At 44.9% G+C, this 20,141-nt stretch overlaps 1 protein-coding gene and 1 long non-coding RNA gene across 2 annotated transcripts in view; one reads left to right on the forward strand and one right to left on the reverse strand.

Moving 5' to 3' along the window:
* The window catches only part of CLDN10 (claudin 10), a 1,179,064-nt gene that overhangs the window by 995,821 nt on the left and 163,102 nt on the right, over nt 1–20,141 (forward strand). The window lies entirely within an intron of this gene.
* Nucleotides 7,699–12,304, reverse strand: LOC126940583 (uncharacterized). The gene is made up of 3 exons (XR_007720813.1): nt 12,042–12,304; nt 10,830–10,905; nt 7,699–8,331 (listed from the first exon to the last, which is right to left on the reverse strand). It is a non-coding gene; the product is annotated as an uncharacterized LOC126940583 (long non-coding RNA).

Here is a 20,141-nt window from a genome sequence, read left to right on the forward strand (position 1 = left end):
ATTAGTCTGGGGTGGTGGCATGCCCCCGTAGTCCCTGCTACTCAGGAGGCAGAGGCAGAAGAATCTCTTGAACCTGGGAGGCAGAGGTTGCAATAAGCTAAGATTGCACCACTGCCCTCCAGTCTGGGCAACAGAGTGAAACTCTGTCTCAAAAATAGTAATAATAATAATAGTAATAATTTGTTCAACCAGGTGCAGTGGCTTACGCTTGTAATCCTGGCACTTTGGGAGGCCGAGACGGGTGGATCACAAGGTCAGAAGTTCGAGACCTGCCTGGCCAATATGGTGAAATCCCATCTCTACTAAAAATACAAATTAGCCAGGTGTGGTGGCAGGTGCCTGTAGTCCCAGCTACTCGGGAGGCTCAGGCAGGAGAGTCGCTTGAACCTGGGAGGCAGAGGTTGCAGTGAGTCGAGATGGTGCCATTGCAGTCCAGCCTGGGTGACAACGCGAGACTCCACCTCAAAAACAAACAAACAAAAACGTCTGGTTTCTGGTAGCCATAGGACTGATATAGATCCAAGTTTTGGTGGTTTGGGTTGCAGAATTAATTTTTTAAAATATTTATTTATTTATTTATTTATTTATGAGACAGAGTCTTGCTCTGTCACCCAGGCTGGAGTGTAACGGCACAATCTCAGCTCACTGCAACTTTGCCTCCTAGGTTCAAGCGATTCTCCCGCGTCAGCTTGCTGAGTAGCTGGTATTACAGGCACGTGCTACCACACCCAGCGAATTTTTGTAGTTTTAATAGAGATGGGGTTTCGCCATGTTAGCTAGGCTGGTCTCAAACTCCCAACCTCAGGTAATCCACCTGCCTCGGCCTCCCAAAAGTGCTGGGATTACAAGCGTGAGCCACTGCGCCCAGCCGAGGTTGCAGAATTATGATAAGCTGATTTAGAAGCTGATGCAGGACAAGGAACCCCCAAAACTGGAGCTTAGCCTAGGAGTGTTCTTGGCTTCCTCCAGGAAAGAATTCAAGGGCAAGCCGGTGGTATCAGATGGCAATCTTTTATTGTTGTGTTCCTTGTGAAGCAGAGATAACTCAGAGGCAGTGTTCCCTCTGCAGTGTACGGGGTGTTGGGAACTATATTTATGCCCACTTTCAACTATATGCAAATTAAGGAGTGGGTTAATGCAAATTGAGAAGAGCGTTGTTTAGAACTTTCTAGGAAAGGGGCGGTAACTTTTGGGTAGTTACCCTGGCATTTGTAAGCTGTCATAGGCTGAAGGGAGTGTCTTACGCTAATGAGCCGCGAGGGCAGCCAGAGGTTTTCTTTGGTGCCATCTGCTGGTTCCTGCCAGTTTCTACCTTGTTTCTGGGAACCTGGGGCGTAAATTCAGAACCATGAGAAATTTTTTTTTCTTTTCCTTTTTTTTTTTTTTTTTTTTTTTTTTTTTTTTTGAGACGGAGTCTCGCTCTGTCTTTCAGGCTGGCGTGCAGTGGCAAGATCTTGGCTCACTGAAACCTCCGCCTCCTGGGTTCAAGAGATTCTCTTGTCTCGACCTTCCAAGTAACTGGGATTACAGGCACGGGCCACCACGCCCAGCTAATTTTTGTATTTTTAGTAGACTACCAGCTTGGTCAGGCTGGTCTCAAACTCTTGACCTCAAACGATCCACCCGCCTCGGCCTCCCAAAGTGCTGGGATTACAGACGTGAGCCGCCGCGCCCGGACAATGTCTTTTTTTTTTTTTTTTTGTAGAGACAGTCTCCCTGTGTTACCCAGGCTGGTCTCGAGAACTCCTGGGCTCACACAATCCTCCTGCCTCGGCCTCTCGAAGTGTTCAGATTACAGGTGTGAGCCACTGCACCTGGCTGAGAATTGGGGATATTTGTGTGGATTTGGATGAACATAAAAATCTTGAAACACCAAAGGCCCCTGAATACCCATTGCAAGTGGAATCACTCTTCTCTCCCATTTCTGAGAAGACTAGGCTCCTTTTCCAGGGTGAAAACACCCCGTTAGTTGGAGTCTGTTCTATGTGATGGGGTATGTGCTTTGAACCAGCAATCAAAATAATATTTCTCTCATAGTCAGAACACGGGTCCAGGAATCAACTGGTACAAGCTGGAATAGCTCCTCTCACTGTTAAATTTAGTAGTCCTAAGTTTTGCTTCCTGCTCCTGAATATTTTTGCTTTTTTAAAAAAATCTCTTTTTTTTCTTTTTTTGAGACAGGGTCTCACTTTATCTCCCAGGCTGGAGTGCATTGGGACAATCTTGGCTCACAACAGTCTCAACTTCCTGGGGTCAGGTGATCCTCCCACCTCAGCATCTCAAGTAGCTGGGACTCTACAGGCACACATCTCCATACCCAGCTAATGTTTTAATTTTTTGTAGAGACAAGGTCTCACTATGTTGCTTACGCTAGTCTCAAACTCCTGGACTCAAGCAGTCCTCCTGCCTCGACCTCCCAAAGTGTTAGGATTACAGGTAAAAGCCACTGTGCCCGGCCTTACAGGTCATTCTTTATTTCCAAGGGAAGAACGCTTCCACCAAGGGACACATTATTGTTTCCAAGTGAACCAACTATTTGGGGCTCTTTATGCCACTGAACCAATATGCAAAGAAAGAGGCAAAGCACTGACTGGAGTAATTAATTCCAATTACAAGAAGATGTAGAGTTGTTACTACGTAGTGGAGCAGGGAGGACTAAGTCTGAAAACCTCTCTGAATGATTCTTTAGTTTTGAGACAGAGTCTCAAAACCTTCATCTCCCAGGTTCAAGCAATTCTCCTGCTTTAGACTCCCAAGTAGCTGAGATTACAGGTGTGTGCCACCATGCCCAGATAATTTTTGTATTTTGAGTAGAGATGGGGTTTCACCTTGTTGGTCAGGCTGGTCTCAAACTCCTGACCTCAGGTGATCCACCTGCCTCAGCCTCCCAAACTGCTGGGATTACAGGCGTGAGCCATGTGCCCGGCCTCTGAATGATTCTTAATACCTTCAAGCCCAGTAGTAATAGTTAAAAGAATGATTGCATCAACTCAATGAAGGCTGAGTGACTAGGACTCTGATTCATCAAGAATGAAGGTTTATGTCACACCATAAGGTAAAGAATCCCAGCTAGCTGTGTTCCTTGCTGTGGTCAAAGAGAAGACAAAATGGGTAGTTGAAAAAAATTATAAATATCAACTAAAGCCTTATGCTCAGTTACAAAAATGAGGACTGTAGCAGCTATGCATATTTTCTACTTCGCTTGTTATACACTTATTATTTATATAAGAATCATTGATGGAGTTTAAATTTATAATCTATTATTTAGGTAAAAGAATATTACAGGCCAGGCATTGTGGCTTATGCCTGTAATCTCAGCACTTTGGGAGGCCAAGGCACCTGCATCACTTGAGTCCAAGAGTTTGAGACCAGCCTGGCCAATATGGTGAAACCCCACCTCTACTAAAAATACAAAAATTAGTCGGGCGTGGTGTCACACGCCTGTAGTCTCAGCTACTCAGGGAGGATGAGGTGGGAGGATTGGCTGAGCCTGGGAGGCGGAGGCTACAGTGAGCCAAGATTGTGCCACTGCACTCTAGCCTGGGTGACAGAGTGAGACTCTGTCTTAAAAACAAAACAAAACAAAACAAAAAACAAAAGAATATTCCAGTGGGATGATGACTGAACTAGAAAATAATTAACATAAACTAGAGACAGACTGAGTTATTGTTTAATGGATGCAGAGTTTCAGTTGGGGAAAATAAAAAGTTCTGGAGATGGATGGTGGTGATGGTTGTATAACAATGTGAATGTACTTAACGCCACTAACATGAACATTTAAGAATGGTTCAAATGAGCTGAGCGTGGTGATGCGCACCTGTAGTTCCAGCTACTCTGGAGGCTGAGGTGGGAGGATCCAGACCAGCCTGGGCAACATAGCGAGACCTCATCTCTAAAAAGAAAAAAATGATTAAAATGGCAAATTTTATGTGCTGTATAATTTACTACAATTTTTTAAAAAGCACAAAACTATTACAGGATGCAAATTGGGATTCAAATATGAGTAGAAGGGTATGGCATAGTCAAAGGAGAAGGGGAAATTAGTAATCTAATGTCTCTTAGCCCTAAACCCACCCTTTCTCTCTCTCTGTTACCCTCTCTAGCATGTTGGGGCTGGAGTTCTGTAGACCAGGCATCCCAACCACTGGGCCACAGACCAGTTACTTGTCCCTGGCCAGTTAGGAACTGGGCCGCACAGCAGGAGGTGGGTGGTGAGCTAGCAAGCGAACCTTCATCCGTATTTACAGCTGCTCCCCATCACTCTCCTTACTGCCTGAGCTCCGCCTCCTATCAGATCAGCAGGGCATTAGATTCTCATAGGAGCACGAACACTATTGCAAACTGTGCTTGCGAGGGATCTGGGTTGCCACCTCCTTATGAGAATCTAATGCCTGATGATCTGTCACTGTCTCCCATCACCCCCAGATAGGACTGTCTAATTGCAGGAAAACAAGCTCAGGGCTCCCACTGATTCTACATAATGGTAAGTTGTATAATTATTTCATTATACATTACAATGTATTTTTTACTTTTATTTATTTTATTATTATTATTATTGATATGGAGTCTCACTCTGTTGCTCAGGCTGGAGTGCAGTGGCATGGTCTTGGCTCACTGCAACCCTCCCAGGTTCAAGCAATTCTCCTGCCTCAGCCTCTCGAGTAGCTGGGATTACAGACACGTGCCACCACGCCTGGCTAATTTTTGTATTTTTTATTAGCAACAAGGTTTTGCCATGTTGGCCAGGCTGGTCTCGAACTCCTGACCTCAGGTGATCTGCCTGCCTCGGCCTCCCAAAGTGCTGGGATTACAGGTGTGAGCCATCACACCCAGCCTAAAATGGTAATTTTTGAAGAGAGCATTTTCCAGAAGTGAAGAAAAGCAGGGGCTCCCAGGTCAAATACGATTTAAAACAACAGTAAATTATGATAAACATAATGACACTGGAGGTAGAAAGAAATTATTTAGGCAGATAGTGAGGGCAACAGAGTCCTCATTGGAATTTCCCTTTTTTAACCAAAAGCAGCCCAAGACATATATATATATGTTTTTTTTTTTTTTTCTGAGATGGCATTTTGCTCTTGTTGCCCAGGCTGGAGTGCAATGGCAGAATCTCGGCTCACTGCAACCCCCACCTTCCGCGTTCAAGCGATTCTCCTGCCTCAGCCTCCTGAGTAGCTGGGATTACAGACGTGCACCACCACGCTGGCTAATTTTGTACTTTTAGTAGAGATGGGGATTTCTCCATGTTGGTCAGGCTGGTCTTGAACTCCTGACCTCAGTTGATCCACCCTCCTCGGTCTCCCAAAGTGCTGGGATTATAGGTGTGAGTCACCGCACCTGGCATCTATCCAACATTTAAAACCAAACAATTAAAACTAATTTTAAGGGAGGCCTAGAGCATTGGGAGGGGCTGTTATGGCAACTTTTCATATCTGTCACAATTTTAGGGGGCCTGGTTCTGGCAAAAATGCTATGATGTTTGGTTTTGGATCGCATTCCATGCCCCATATCCCAATTTAAAAGCAGAGAGAAGTAACAAATCAATACGTCTGACCCTCATCCCATTTCTGTCCCCTCCCCTCCTTCACTTGCTCTTATGGGTAAAGCTGCTCAAATATCAAGGAACATACTTTTAAACCACATATGAGTTCACTTCAGAATGATTTTGACTCTGTGGTAGAACTCTAGAGAAGTCCTGAATGCATTTGAGGGGAAGCTCACGGGCAGGATACAAGGGCAGATGGGAATAGAAGGGCTGAGATGACAGCAGAAGGGGACAGTGGAGGATCTGCTGGGAGACTTGGGAGCTCTCATTCAAACTCTCTCCATCATTGTCTCTCTTTCTCGGGCATAAGTCCGCTCAAACATCAGGAGGCTGGTTGCAGAGGCATGGTGAGCCTTCTGCTGGCCTCAGCCTGGATTTTCTGGGGAAGGCAATGAGGAATTTGCTGTATCTCTGAAACCGCCCTTGCAAAATTATGCCAGTGAGAGAAATCTGACATGGTTGACTCCACCTTGCTTCTGACCTTGAAGCTGTCTTTGGGCATTCCTGGGTGTAGGCTAAGCCAACTTTGGGAGGAATTTAGTTTACAGTTTAACTCTGAAACAAGAATGATGACAGTCCACTCTAAAACGAATGCCCTCCCTGTTTTCAGGGCTGAAACCACCTTTGTTAAGACCAACAAGAGGTCCTAAAATAAGTGTGGTTTCTGTAAGCCCTTACTGCTCAGGAGTCATGGCCAGAGGTCACACAATAGGTGGACTTTTTATAATCCCTTGCTGTTTCAGGGTCATGTGGCCAGAGGTCACACGATTGGTGACCTTCCCAATTTCTCCTATAAATAACATCACTATTGTAGAACCTAAGATTGGGTTTTTGTGAGATGTTTTTCAGACTGACCCCACCTAGACTTGAGTCATGACTCAGCTGATGCTGTGGTCCCACCCAGAGGTAGACTCAACACATAAGGACCCTTTCCTACATCCCTACAATTTCATCCCCAACCAATGAGCAGCACCCGTTCCCTAGCCCCCTGACCACTAAATTGTCTATAAGAACTTCTAGGCTGGGTGAGGTGGCTCATGCCTGTAATCCCAGCACTTTGGGAGGCCGAGGCAGGTGGATCACTTGCGGTCAGGAGTTTGAGATCAGCCTGGCCAACATGGCAAAACCCCGTCTCTACTAAAAGTATAAAAATCAGCTGGGTGTGGTGACACATGGCCTGTGATCTCAGCTACTCGAGAGGCTGAGACAGGAGAATTGCTTGAACTCGGGAGGCAGAGGTTGCAGTGAGCCAAGATGGCACCACTACACTCCAGCCTGGGTGACAGAGCGAGACTCCATCTTAAAAAAAAAAAAGAACCCCTAACACCTGAACCTTTGGTGGGGGCTGCGGGGGAGGAGAGACAGATATGAGTGACAACTCTAGTTCTCACATGTGTGCTGTCATGTCAGTTAAACTCTTTACTGCAATGCCTCATTCTCAGTGGGTTGATTCTGTCTGTGCAGTGGGCAGGAAGAACTCATCAGGTGCTTACATCTCTGTAGGAAAAAGATGGTCATAAATGGGTGAGTAGGATACATTCCCCAAAGTCAGGAACAGCCCTTGGTGAGGTTTGTAGGAGTCTCTTCTCTCCATTCTCGGTGTGGGAGGCATTTTGCTGCAGCTACTAGCAATGTCTTTGGCACATTCCCATGTGATCTTTACATCAAGTTCTTATTTTTCTTCTTTTTAGAAATATATTTTATTGGTCAGGCGTGGTGGCTCACACCTTTAATCCCAGCACATTGGGAGACTGAGGCGGGTGGATCACCTGAGGTCAGGAGTTCAAGACCAGCCTGGCCAAAATGCTAAAACCCCATCTCTACTAAAAATACAAAAAATTAACCAGGCATTGTGGTAGGCGCCTGTAATCCCAGCTACTCGGGAGGCTGAGGCAGGAGAATCACTTGAACCAGGAAGCAGAGGTTGCAGTGAGCCAAGATTGCATCATTGCACTCCAGCCTGGGTGACAATAGTGAGACTCCATGTCTATGAATTTGATTACTCTTAGGTACCTCATGTGAGTAGAATTATCCAGTATTTGTCCTTTTGTGACTGGCTTATTTCACTTAATATAATGTCATCGAGGTTCATCCATGTTGTAGTATGAGCCTCTGTTGCTTTTTTGGAATTGCAGTAAAGAACACAATATAAATTTATCTTCCTAACAATTTTAAGGTTCAGTATTGTTAACTATAAACACATTGTTGTAAAAGAGATCTCTAGAACTTCCTCATCTTGCATGATTGAAACTCTATGCCCATTGAACAACTTCCCATTTTCTTCTCCCTCTGGCCCCTGGAAACCACCACTCTACTATATATGTGTGTGTGTGTGTGTGTGTGTATATATATATTTGTGTGTATATATATAAAATATTTATTCCAGTCTAGGTTCACAATTTTTTTTTAAAAAATGTTTTATTTCGTTGTCTTTATTTAATAGAGATGGGATCTTGCTATGTTTCCCGGACTGGTCTTAAACTCCTGGGTTCAAGAGATCCTCCTTCCTCAGTGTCTCAAATTGTTGGGATTACAGGCATGAGCCACCACGTCTGGCGTAAGTCAAGTTCTGAATTAATTTGATCTCCTTCCCTAGGGAGCTCTGCTGCGTGGATTTTTCTGTGTAAGCTGATTTCTTCAAGAGATGTTCCTGTACCCTGCCAAACTCTCCCACAGCCAACTTGGGCAAAGGCCAAAGGAGGTCTTCAATTAATTCCATTCTTTCTGTGTTCTGGATTTATTGTAGAAATCAAGATGTCGTTTCCACATTGAAATTGGAAGCTCTGTTATTATGAATGAAAACAGAAATAACTTGTTAACAACACCAGTTCTTAATTGCCTGTTGTTTAGTTTGGCAAGCTTTCCTGCAAGAGAAGAAAAAAGATGTCTGCACAAAAAAAAGACGGGGTGGGGGTGGGGGTGGGGGGAAGCTAGCACTCATGGAATCTAGAGGGTCTTCTGGCTCTAAACTGAATGAGCTCAAGACAAGGAATCACCAGACATGGAAAGTGATGGAGATGGGCAGACTGTGGTGCCTATACCTTGTTTCTTCCTGCTATTTTGTATTTTCTCTGCCATCTATAAATCATTTCTAGGCTTTCTGGAGAGCCTCCACAGTTTTGTTTTGTTTTGTTTCCTTTAAAAAAATTATAGGAAAACAAACATAATACAATTTTTCATTTTAACCATTTTAAGCTTATGTTTCAGTGGCATTAAGCAAATCCATAGTGTTATGCAACCACCACTGCATCCCTCTCCAGAACTTTTTCATCTTCCCAAACTGCAACTATGTACCTGTTAACTCCCCATTCCCCCTTCCCTGCATAAATAACTCCCCATCATCCCTTTTTCCTAGTCCCAAGTAACCGCTCTTCTACTTTCTGTCTCTATGAATTTGATTACTCTTAGGTACCTCATGTGAGTAGAATTATCCAGTATTTGTCCTTTTGTGACTGGCTTATTTCACTTAACGTAATGTCATCAAGGTTCATCCATGTTGTAGTATGAGCCTCTGTTGCTTTTTTGGAATTGCAGTAAAGAACACAATATAAATTTATCTTCTTAACAATTTTAAGTGTTCAGTATTGTTAACTATAAACACATTGTTGTAAAACAGATCTCTAGAACTTCCTCATCTTGCATGTTTGAAACTCTATGCCCATTGAACAACTTCCCTTTTTCCTGGCTTTCTGGCCCCTGGAAACCACCACTCTACTTTTCTGAGTTTAATTACTTTATACATCTCATGTGAATGGCTTTATGCAGCACTTATGTTTTGTGATTGGCTTTTTTCATTTAATGCTTTGAAGCTTCATCCGTGTTGTAGCTTATGAAAGGATTTCTTTCTTTTTCAAAGCTGAATATTATTCCATTGTATGGACATACCACATTTTCATTATCCATTCAACCATTAATGCACATTTGAGTTGCTTCCACTTCTTGGCTATTGTGAATGCGGTTGCAATGAACATGGGTATGCAAATATCTTTTTGAGATCCTGTTGTCGAAATATATTCAGAGGTAGAATTGCTGGATTGTGGGGTAATTCTATGTTTAACTTTTTGAGGAACCTCTGTATTGTTTTCCATAGTGGCTGCATCATTTTTCATTCCCACCAACAGTGCTCAAGGGCTTCAATTTCTCCACATTCTTGTCAACACTTGGTATTTTCCATGCTTTTGAAAATGGCCATCCTAATGGACATGAGGTGATGTCTCATTGTGGTTTTAGTTTGCATTTGATTAGTGCTGTTGAGCATCTTCTCATGGGCTTGTGGCCATTTGTATATTCTCCATAAATTTTTCTCTCACCCCACCCCTGACTTTTTCTGAGCTTTTTCCTTTTTCCACAGTCATACATCCATGCTAACAACAGATGAATCTGTTACTGTATTTGTTCTTATCAAGAGGAGGAAGCAAGATAACTGAAAATAACAAGATATAGTTGAGAGATGAGCTAGAAAAAGAAAGCAGGTAGGAAAAATTAGAAAGTGCACAGTGGCCGGGCGTGGTGGCTCAAGCCTGTAATCCCAGCACTTTGGGAGGCTGAGCCGGGCGGATCACAAGGTCAGGAGATCGAGACCATCCTGGCTAACCTGGTGAAACCCCGTCTCTACTAAAAAATACAAAAAAAAAAAAAAAAACTAGCTGGGTGAAGTGGCGGGGGCCTGTAGTCCCAGCTACTCGGGAGGCTGAGGCAGGAGAATAGCATAAACCCGGGAGGTGGAGCTTGCAGTGAGCTGAGATCTGGCCACTGCACTCCAGCCTGGGCGACAGAGTGAGACTCTCTGTCTCAAAAAAAAAAAAAAAGAAAGTGCACAGTGGAGGGGCAGAAATGGGAGGGAGGGAGCAGCAAAGCAGAACTGGGGTGAGAGGAAAGGACACTGCCACCACGTCCCCAGAAAATTCTGAGTCAGAGGTCTTCCTGATCACCTGCCTTACCTCCAAGCAATCTGCAGAGCAGAATTCCCATCCCTTGGTGCCATCATGACTCTGGAAAAATCTTCTGAGAAACGGGGCTACAAATAAGTCAGGACTCATATCCTGGTGTCTCTTAGGACAAACAAGTGTCGTCCCCAAACTGCCTCATTCATCCTCTGATGTGATCCATGCTGGAGTGGGGTTTTAGTAGAGATGGGGTTTTGCCGTGTTGGCTGGTTTCGAATGCCTGACTTCAAGTGATTTGCCCGCCTCAGCCTTCCAAACTGCTGGGATTACAGGCATGAGCCATTGTGCCTGGCCTGAGACTGGATAACTTATAAAGAAAAGTTGAATTGACTCACTGTTCTGCAGGCTGTACAGGAAGCATGATGCTGCTATCTGCTTATCTTCCTGGGATGCCTCAGGAAACTTACAGTCCTGGTGGAAGGCAAAGTGGAAGGTAGCCAGTCACATGGCCAGAGCAGGAGCAAGAGAGCAAGGTGAGAGCTACACACATTTAAACGACCAGATCGGCCCGGCGCGGTGGCTCAAGCCTGTAATCCCAGCACTTTGGGAGGCCGAGACGGGCGGATCACGAAGTCAGGAGATCGAGACCATCCTGGCTAACACGGTGAAACCCCGTCTCTACTAAAAAATACAAAAAAAAAAAAAAAAAATAGCCAGCGAGGTGGCGGGCGCCTATAGCCCCGGCTACTCGGGAGGCTGAGGCAGGAGAATGGCGTAAACCCGAGAGGCAGAGCTGAGATCTGGCCACTGCACCCCAGCCTGGGCGACAGAGCGAGACTCCATCTCAAAAACAAACAAACAAACAAAAAAAGACCATCTCTACCAAAAATACAAAAAATTAGCTGGGCATGGTGGCGGGCGCCTGTAGTCCCAGCTACTCGGAGGCTGACGCAGGAGAATGGCGTGAACCCGGGAAGCGGAGCTTGCAGTGGGCCGACATCGTGCCACTGCACTCCAGGCTGGGCGACGGAGCGAGACTCCGTCTCAAAAAAAAAAAAAAAAAAAAAAAAGAGGCTCAATTGGCTCATGGTTCTGCAGGCTGTGCAGGAAGCCTTATACTGGCATCTGCTTCCGGGGAGGCTCCAGGAAGCTTCCAATCATGTTGGAAGGTGAAGGGGAAGCAAGCGCCTCATATGGCCAAAGCAGGAGCAAAAGGAGAGAAGGGAGATGCCACACACTTTTAAACAACCAGGTCTCACGAGAACTCACGATCGCCAGGACAGCACCAAGGGGATGGCGCTAAACCATTCATGAGAAACCCACCCCTCCCCCCGCGATCCATCCAATCACCTCCCACCAGGCCCCACCTCCAACGCCGGGGATTACAAGTCGACATGAGATCCGGGCTGGGTCGCATATCCAAACCGTATCACCACTCCTTTCCCACCAAATGGTCTGCCCTTAGCCAGTCCCTCTGCCTTTCTCAGTAAGAAAGTGGGAACTGAAGTGCCTGAGTGGCAGAGCTGGGATTGGAAAGCAACGTAGTGGACCCCGGAGTCAACATTCCGTTTTTGGGGATGGCGGTTGGAGGAGTTGGGAGCTCTTACTATATTGCCCAGGCTGGTCTCCAATTCCTATAGGCTCAAGCGATCCTCCCGAGTGCGGAGATTACAGGTGTGCGCCACGGCGCCCGGCTCCAAAGTCAACATTCTTAACTTCTGCCTTACGCTCTCTCCATGTTCTTAGCTTTCATCCACTTTCTCTGGCTCATCTGTCCATTTCTCTTCTCAGGGTCACTCACCACCTCCGCCAGACCTTTCCCGGACAGACCCAAGCCGGCAGAGCAGCCGCTCGCCCCAGAGCCGTGGTGTCTTCCTGGTGCGTGGGTGCCACCGCGTGGCAAAACAGGGCAACTGTAGGAATCGACTTTCCATCACTTTGGAGCTCATCAGTGCTTTTCTTTTAGGTGACAAGAGAGTTTCCAGCAGGTTTTTCCTTTCTTTTCTTCAAGTAAGGTAACATTAGTTCACATCTGCTCAAAATAATTTATGTTCCTTTTCCAACAGACTCATATGGCAGGAACAAGAAGTGCACATGCCAAAAGAAAGGCAGAGGGCTGCGGGAGAAAGATGGGTTGTAAGGGGCATGATGACTAATGCAATCCTGGCACCTCTTCTTCCAGCATTATAAGGACACAGTAGAATAATCGTGCATGAGTTATGTGACAGTAGCACCTTTCAAAAATATATAGCATTGTGGAAACAGAACCCTCCGAATATATATTCCTCACTGCAATAAATGTCTATGTAAAAGTAATATCTAAATCTGGTTATGTATCTGCTAGCCCTTACTTGTACATCTGATACTGTTCCACAATTCCTTTGCAGAAGCTGTGGCTGACTTTCCCACCTGGGGTGATTTAGGACAATATTAAGGTGCTTTGTTCTCCCTGTAAGGAAGCAAGTTAGATAATGTACACAACTAAAAGGATACATTCAGTATAGTTAATAAGTAAATTGGTGATCTGTAAGCCATATTAACATAAATAGAATAAACAGTATAATGGAACAAACAGCAATGTTCCTCAAAGATAGGAAATCACTCTGCACCCTATAAGCTGACAGCTGTGTCATGTCATGCCTAAGTCAACCACACATTGGTGATACCTAGTGTGGTCCCATTCTGGCCCCATATTCACTCTGCCCAAGAAAAGGGAGATAAGCCCAGTGCTGCTCAGTGGGCTGACTAGCCAGCTGCAGCCATGGGCAGGTATGCGTGCCCTGTGTCTTCTGGTGGAGGAGGGGATGTGTCGGCTCTGGGTGCAGCCATTTCTTGGGTCCCTCTACTGGAACTTCCATGCTGGTCCTTATATCCATGCTACCACGAGGCTGATATAGCTGAGAAAAGGATAGGACATGTAAACTTTGCATGATCTGGATCCAGACAGTGTGCTCCTTCTGTCCCACTTGCATCCTATCCTAAGCTTGTTAACCTTTTAGACTGTGTGTCTTTCTGCTTCACGACCCTGGGATGGCTCGCCTTGGTGGTGCTCTGGGAGCTACTGGTGCATCTAGGTAATTTCCTATACAAGTACAGGTAAGGGTTAAGCTGTTTCGGTGTCAGAAATTCTACGTACGAGGGGCATAGGGAAAACAATTTATTTGGAAAAAGAGGCTGGAAGGCTGGTCTTGAAGCTGTATTTTCTTCTTTCTTTTTCTTTTATTTTTTTTTTTTAGAGATGGGGAGTTTCATGCTAGTCACCTAGGCTGGAGTGCGGTGGTACGATCTCGGCTCACTGCAGCCTTTGACTCCTGGGGTTCAAGAGATTCTTGTGCCTCAATGTCCCAAGTAGCGGGGATTACAGGCATGCGCCACCACGTCCAGCTAATTTTTTGTAGTTTTTAGTAGAGATGGGGTTTCACCATGTTGGCCAGGTTGGTCTCGAACTCCTGACCTCAAGTGATCTGCCCACCTCGGCCTCCCAAAGTACTGGGATTACAGTCATGAACCACCATGCCTAGCCTGAACCTGCATCTTCTTAGTATATTAGTCAGCTCTGGCTGCCCTAACAAAAAGCCACAGACCCAGTGGCTTAAACAAAAGAAATTTATTTTCTTACAGTTATGGAGACTGAAAGTCCAAGTTCAAGGTGCTGTCTGGGCTGGGGCCTGGGTTCTCTCCTTGGATTGCAGAGGGCTGCCTCCTTGCCTTGCCTCATGGCTTCTCCTTGGTGTGTGGACGGAGAGAGGAAGAGGAAGCAAGCTCGCTGGTATCTCTTATAAGGGCACTGAATCCATCATGCAAACTCCACCCTTATGATCTCATCTAGACTTCATCACCTCCCAAAGGCATCACCTCCAAATACCATCACAATGCGGTAGAGAGAGCTTCACCATAATGACTTTTAGGGGGACATAATTCAGTCCACAGCATTTAGCAAACACGTTTTTTATTTAGAGTGATGGAGGTGGGAGGGGGCAGTTCTGAACTAGCCTTCACTGAAATGAAAAATATTTATTCCTGGGAGACGCAATATGTTGACCAAAATCCACACTAACCTGCAGGTGGCAGCGGGTCTCTGCCTGAGAGCAGCTTGGGGTTGGGGGCGACGAAAGAAGGGCGTGGGCAGGGGGTGCTGATGATGGGGGACTCATCAGACAGGGAAGAAAAGGGAGAAGAGAACACAGTCATCCTTAGGTTGGGAACCAGGGCAAAGACAAACTTCTGCCTAAATCACAACCCTGACTCATGGAGGTCCTGCTAAGCATCTGGCAAATTTTATAAAGAAGAATGTTCTGGGCCTCCCAACTACAGGTTTAAAAATCTACATTTTCTCCAAGGCTAGTAAAATATGTGTTTCTCATCCCAAAGAGACATGGACATTACTTCCGCCATTCCTTCTACACATCACCTTCCCCACGTCCATCGGAAGGTGTGTACGAAGCACTCACCCTGGACTCCAAGGCTTGCCTGCGACAGAGCTCACTCCATCTGCAGAGTCCGTTAAACAGATTTTGCTACAAACTCAAGTTGATCCACAGCAGTTACAAATCCAGCACTCCAGGCCAGGCATGGTAGCTCACACCTGTAATCCCAGCACTTTGGGAGGCCGAGGTGGGTGGGTCACCTGAGGTCAGGAGTTCAAGACTAGCCTGGCCAACATGGCGAAACCCCCGTCTCTACTAAAAATAAAAAAATTAGCCAGGTGTGTAATCCTAGCTACTCGGGAGGCTGAGGCAGGAGAATTGCTTGAATCCAGAAGGCAGAGGTTGCAGTGAGCAGAAATCGCATCACTGCACTCCAGCCTGGGCGACAGAGTGAGACTCTGTCTCAAAAAAAAAAAAAAAAAAAAAAAAGCCAGGCATGGTGGCAGGCACCTGTAGTCCCAGCTACTCGGGAGGCTGAGGCAGGAGGACAGCTTGAATCCGGGAGGGAGGTTGCAGTGAGCTAACATCATGCCACTGCATTCCAGCCCGGGTGACAGAGCGAGACCCTGTCTCAAATTAAAAATAAACAAATAAACTAACAAGCAAATAGGCCCAGTTTGAAGGTAGACATGGGGTCATTTATATGGATGCAACTACTGGCCATTGATTGTATGCCAAGAACTGTGCTTGCTTTCCATATTTTTTCCTAGCTTTTTTTTTTTTTTTTTTTTTTTAAACAAGGTCTTGGTCTGTCACTCGGCATGGAGTGCAGTGACACAAATGCGACTCACTGCAGCCTTGACCTCCCAAAATGGATCCTCCCATCTCAGCCTCCCATAGCTGGGACTACAGGCTCACACAACTATGCTCAGCTAATTTTTAAAATTAATTATTATTTTTAAAATTAATTATTATTTGTAGAGATGGGGTCTCTCTATGTTGCATCTGGCCAAGACATCATTCTAACTGAAATATGCCAGTCACAAAAGGACAAATACTATATGATTCTGTTCATGTGAGATGCCTAGAGTAGTCAAATTTACAGAGACAAAAAGTAGCATGGTGGTTGCCAGGGGCTGGGGATAGGAGAAATGGGGAGTTATGGTTTAATAGGTACAGAGTTTCAGTTTGGAAAGATGAAAAAGCCCTATAGATGAATAGTGGTGATGGTTGCACAACAATGAGAATGTGTGTGGTGATATTGAATTAATAAGATAAAAAAGGTTAAAATGAGGCCAGGCATGGCGGCTTACACCTGTAATGTCAGCACTTTGGGAGGTCAGTGCAGGAGGATCACTTGAGTCAAGAGGTTCAAGACCAGCCTGGGCAACATGGCCAAACCCTGTCTCTACAAAAAATACAAAAATTAGCCAGGTGTGGTGGCGTACATCTGTAGTCTCAGCTATTCGGGAGGCTGAGGTGGGAGGATGAGCTGAGCCTGGGGAGGTCGAGGCTGCAAGAAAACAAACCGAGACCCTGTCTCAATAATAAATTTTATGTTACGTCTATTTTACCATAATTCTTTCTTTTTTTATTTTTAGTCTCGCTCTGTTGCCCGGGCTGGAGTGCAGTGACATGATCTGAGCTCACTGTAAATTCCACCTCTCAGGTTCAAGCGATTCTCCTACTTCAGACTCCTGAGAGCTGGGATTATAGGCGTGCACCACCACGCCCAGCTAACTTTTGTATTTTTAGTAGAGATGGGGTTTCACCACGTTGGCCAGACTGGTCTTGAACTTCTGACCTCAAGTGATCTTCCTGCTTTGGCCTCCCAAAGTGCTGGGATTACAGATGTGAGCCACTGCACCCAGCACCCCTCCTTTTTATTTTGAGACAGAATCTCACTGTGTCTTTCAGGCTGAAGTGCAGTGGTAGGAACACAGCTCACTGCAGCCTTGACTTCCTGGGCTCAAGCAATCCTCCTACCTCAGTCTCCCGTATAGCTGGGACTACAGGTATGCACCACCATGCCCAGCTAATTTTTGATTTTTTTTTTTTTTTGGTAGAGACTGGGTCTCACTTTGTTGCCCATGCTGGTCTCAAACTCCTGGGCTCAATTGATCTTCCCACCTCAGCCTCCCAAAGTGCTGGGATTACAGGTGTGAGCCACTGCACCTGGCCCACAATATATATTTTTTAAAGTTTAAAGTAAGTGACTTTGTCTTAGATAGCACCTGCTGAAAAGTTTCTGGCCAACCCAGCTTTTTCTGGCTCCAAAGCTCCTATCTGTTCTTTGTCACCACAATACCCCACTCCTTAAAGGCAACGTCTGTCCTAGGCCCCACTCATAGAAGCAGAGGGTAGACAGGGCTGTACCTGTCGTTTCCTCTTCTTCACCCGAGCATCCCCAGCTTCTTGCTCATAGTCCATTGCTGTAGGTGTTTTGACAATGGGGCCAACCTCAAATGGCAGCTCGACTCCATATAAAATATAATTATGTTTTTTAAATTTTAGGTTAAGCTTTGAATCATTGCAAAATAATCAAGAAAAGGCAGTGGTGGCGCAAAATGATGATATAGTTATGAAATTGTCATCTGAAATCTGTCTAGAATGTATCAAAATCCATATTAATTTGGAAAGACGTAGAGAGAGGATGAGGTTTTGACATGTAATCTGGAGATGAGGAATCACTTTGGAAGGAGCTGTTGAGGGGTACAAAATATTGAACTAGCATAAAAATTTGCTTTGAATGATCTTTCATCTTCCTAAAAATGTCAGGAAGTTTCTCAAGGGAAGTTAGGGTGGTTTGCTATAGGCTAGCAACCCGACCTTGATCCATGCCATAATTCACATGGCTTCTCCACCCACTCAGGGAGGTGTAGATGCCACAGACGATTCTGGAGTCATCTCTCTAGGTTTAGATCCTATTGGGGTGAGTTGGGGAGTCAGTCTGAAGTGAGATCCAATAATATGTCAACCAATAACAAGAGAGGATTCTGGAAAAGAGGTCTGGAATGTGCTAAAAAAAAAAAATTAAGCTTACATCCATACAGAGAAACAAGAAGATAGATGCTTGGGTGAGATAACTAACAATCTAGCCTGGGCACAGTGGCTCACACCCGTAATCCCAGCACTTTGGGAGGCCAAGGCTGGTGGATTGCTTGAGCCCAGAAGGTCAAGACCAGCCTGGGCACATGGCAAACCCTGTCTCTATAAAAAGTACAAAAATTAGCTGGGTGTTGGGGGCGCATGCCTGTAGTCCCAGGTACTCAGGAGGCTGAGGAGGGAGGATGGCTTGAGTCCAGGAGGTCGAGGCTGCAGTGAGCCATGATGATGCCACTGCACTCCAGCCTGGGTGACAGAGCAAGACCTTGTCAAAACAAAACAAAACGACAACATCAAAAAACAATCTAGAGGTGATGGTCAAAGGGTATGAAGTTTTAATTATGCAAGATAAATAAATTCTGGAGATCTCTATACACATCGTGCCTACAGGTAACAATTCTGTATTGTATACTTAAAATTCTCTAAGAGGGTAGGTCTCATATTAAATGCTCTTACCACACATACACACAAATAATAATTATGATAGGAGTGGAAGGAAACTTTAGGAGGTGACAAATATGTTTACAACCTTGATGGTGATGATGGTTTCATGGGTGTATACTTATCCCCAAGCTCATTGGCTTGTATATGTTAAATATGCACTGCTTTTTACATGCCAGTCTTACACCACTAAAGTGGTTTAAATATTCTGTTTTTTAAAAGAACAATTTGGAAATAGACATGGAATTTGAAAACAAATGCATGAATACGAATGTACAGGCCATTAATGAGAATTGAGTAAACTAGCTCTCTGAGTGGAAACAGCTGAAATTCTCCTAGTAAGCACGTTATCCACACCCAGTAGTGTTGTATGTTACATTTTACTCTCTTGTGTGTGTGTTATATTTTACAATAAAGAGAAGAAAAAGTGCACTGTCTGAGCATAAGGTGGGGGGGGGGGGGGCGTGTCTATCACTGCTTCATGTAGTCATCCCTGCTGTGTGTGTGATCTTCACCATGTTGCAATTCATTTAGGAACCGAAGACGAAGCCCGGTTGCTGTTTTAATGTTCTGCCTTCTCTGAAGTTGCAGGGTGGTTATGTTAATGCTGTGGTTTGAAAATGGAAGCCTGAGATGTCAGCAAAATTCCCGGCTCCCACCTGCCCTTCTGGGGATGCACAGGAGGAATATCCCACAAGGATCTCCATCCTGCACATTCCAGGGCAGATTTGGGCAACATCAAACATCAAGAGAACCAGCCGAGCTCACACTTGTCTGGATCCAGTGAAAGCTCTTGCCCGACTTTATAGCAAACAAGAATGCTTAGAATAATTGCTCCTAATTTTGCTTGTTTATTTATAAGTAGAAAGGCATGAGTCTTTCCATCCTGGGTAAAAGCCAAATCAAGCAATTTGATTCATTATTCATGGTGCTACTGACCAACTTGAAATTAAGAAATAAGAACTGGGTGAAGGCCAGGCACAGTGGCTCATGCCTGTAATCCCAGCACTTTAGAAGGCCAAGGTGAGCAGATTGCTTGAGTTTAGGAGTTCGAGACCAGCCTGGGCAACATGGTAAGACCTCGGCTCTCCTAAAAAAATTAGCCAGGTGTGGTGGCACATGCCTGTAGTCCCAGCTACTTGGGAGGCTGAGGAAGGAGAATCATTTGAACCCGGGAGGCAGAGGTTGCAGTGAGTGGTATTGCAACACTGTACTCCAGCCTGAGTGACAGAGGAAGACTCTGCCTCAAAAAAAAAAAAATAAAATAAAATAAAATAAAATAAAATAAAATAAGAAGGAACTGCGTGAAGACAACAGCTTTCTGTAAAACCTATAAATCAGTTCAAACCTATAAATCTGAACTATCTGAACCTTCTGGTTCTTCCTGTGTGCCTAGTACCATGCATCAGAGTATCTGCTGAATAAAATGATGAATATTCAGCAGCACGTTTTTATACCACCACACTCTTGGATGGGGTTGTTTGTTCACTGATCCCAGCACTGGTTGCTTTAGCAGACCTCTCTATTCAATTTACTGTCTATAATGAGTCCATTATATTTGTTTTGAAAGCCACTTTAAAATAAGCATGTCAAAGTGAAAACACATTTGGCAAGGCAATACATTTTATAATTTCCTGCAGCAAAACTATTATCATGACTTGTGATTACGTTAGTATAATCGCAGAGAAATAGATGCAGAATAGCAATGCTTCCTGATGTTGGATACTTTTCAGTGACATGGAGCAAAAAATACAGTTACTGTTAATAATGAGTTTCTCCAAGGGAGGTAGGTGT

The sequence above is a fragment of the Macaca thibetana genome, chromosome 17 (genome assembly GCF_024542745.1).
Source record: "Macaca thibetana thibetana isolate TM-01 chromosome 17, ASM2454274v1, whole genome shotgun sequence".
Taxonomy (NCBI): domain Eukaryota; kingdom Metazoa; phylum Chordata; class Mammalia; order Primates; family Cercopithecidae; genus Macaca; species Macaca thibetana.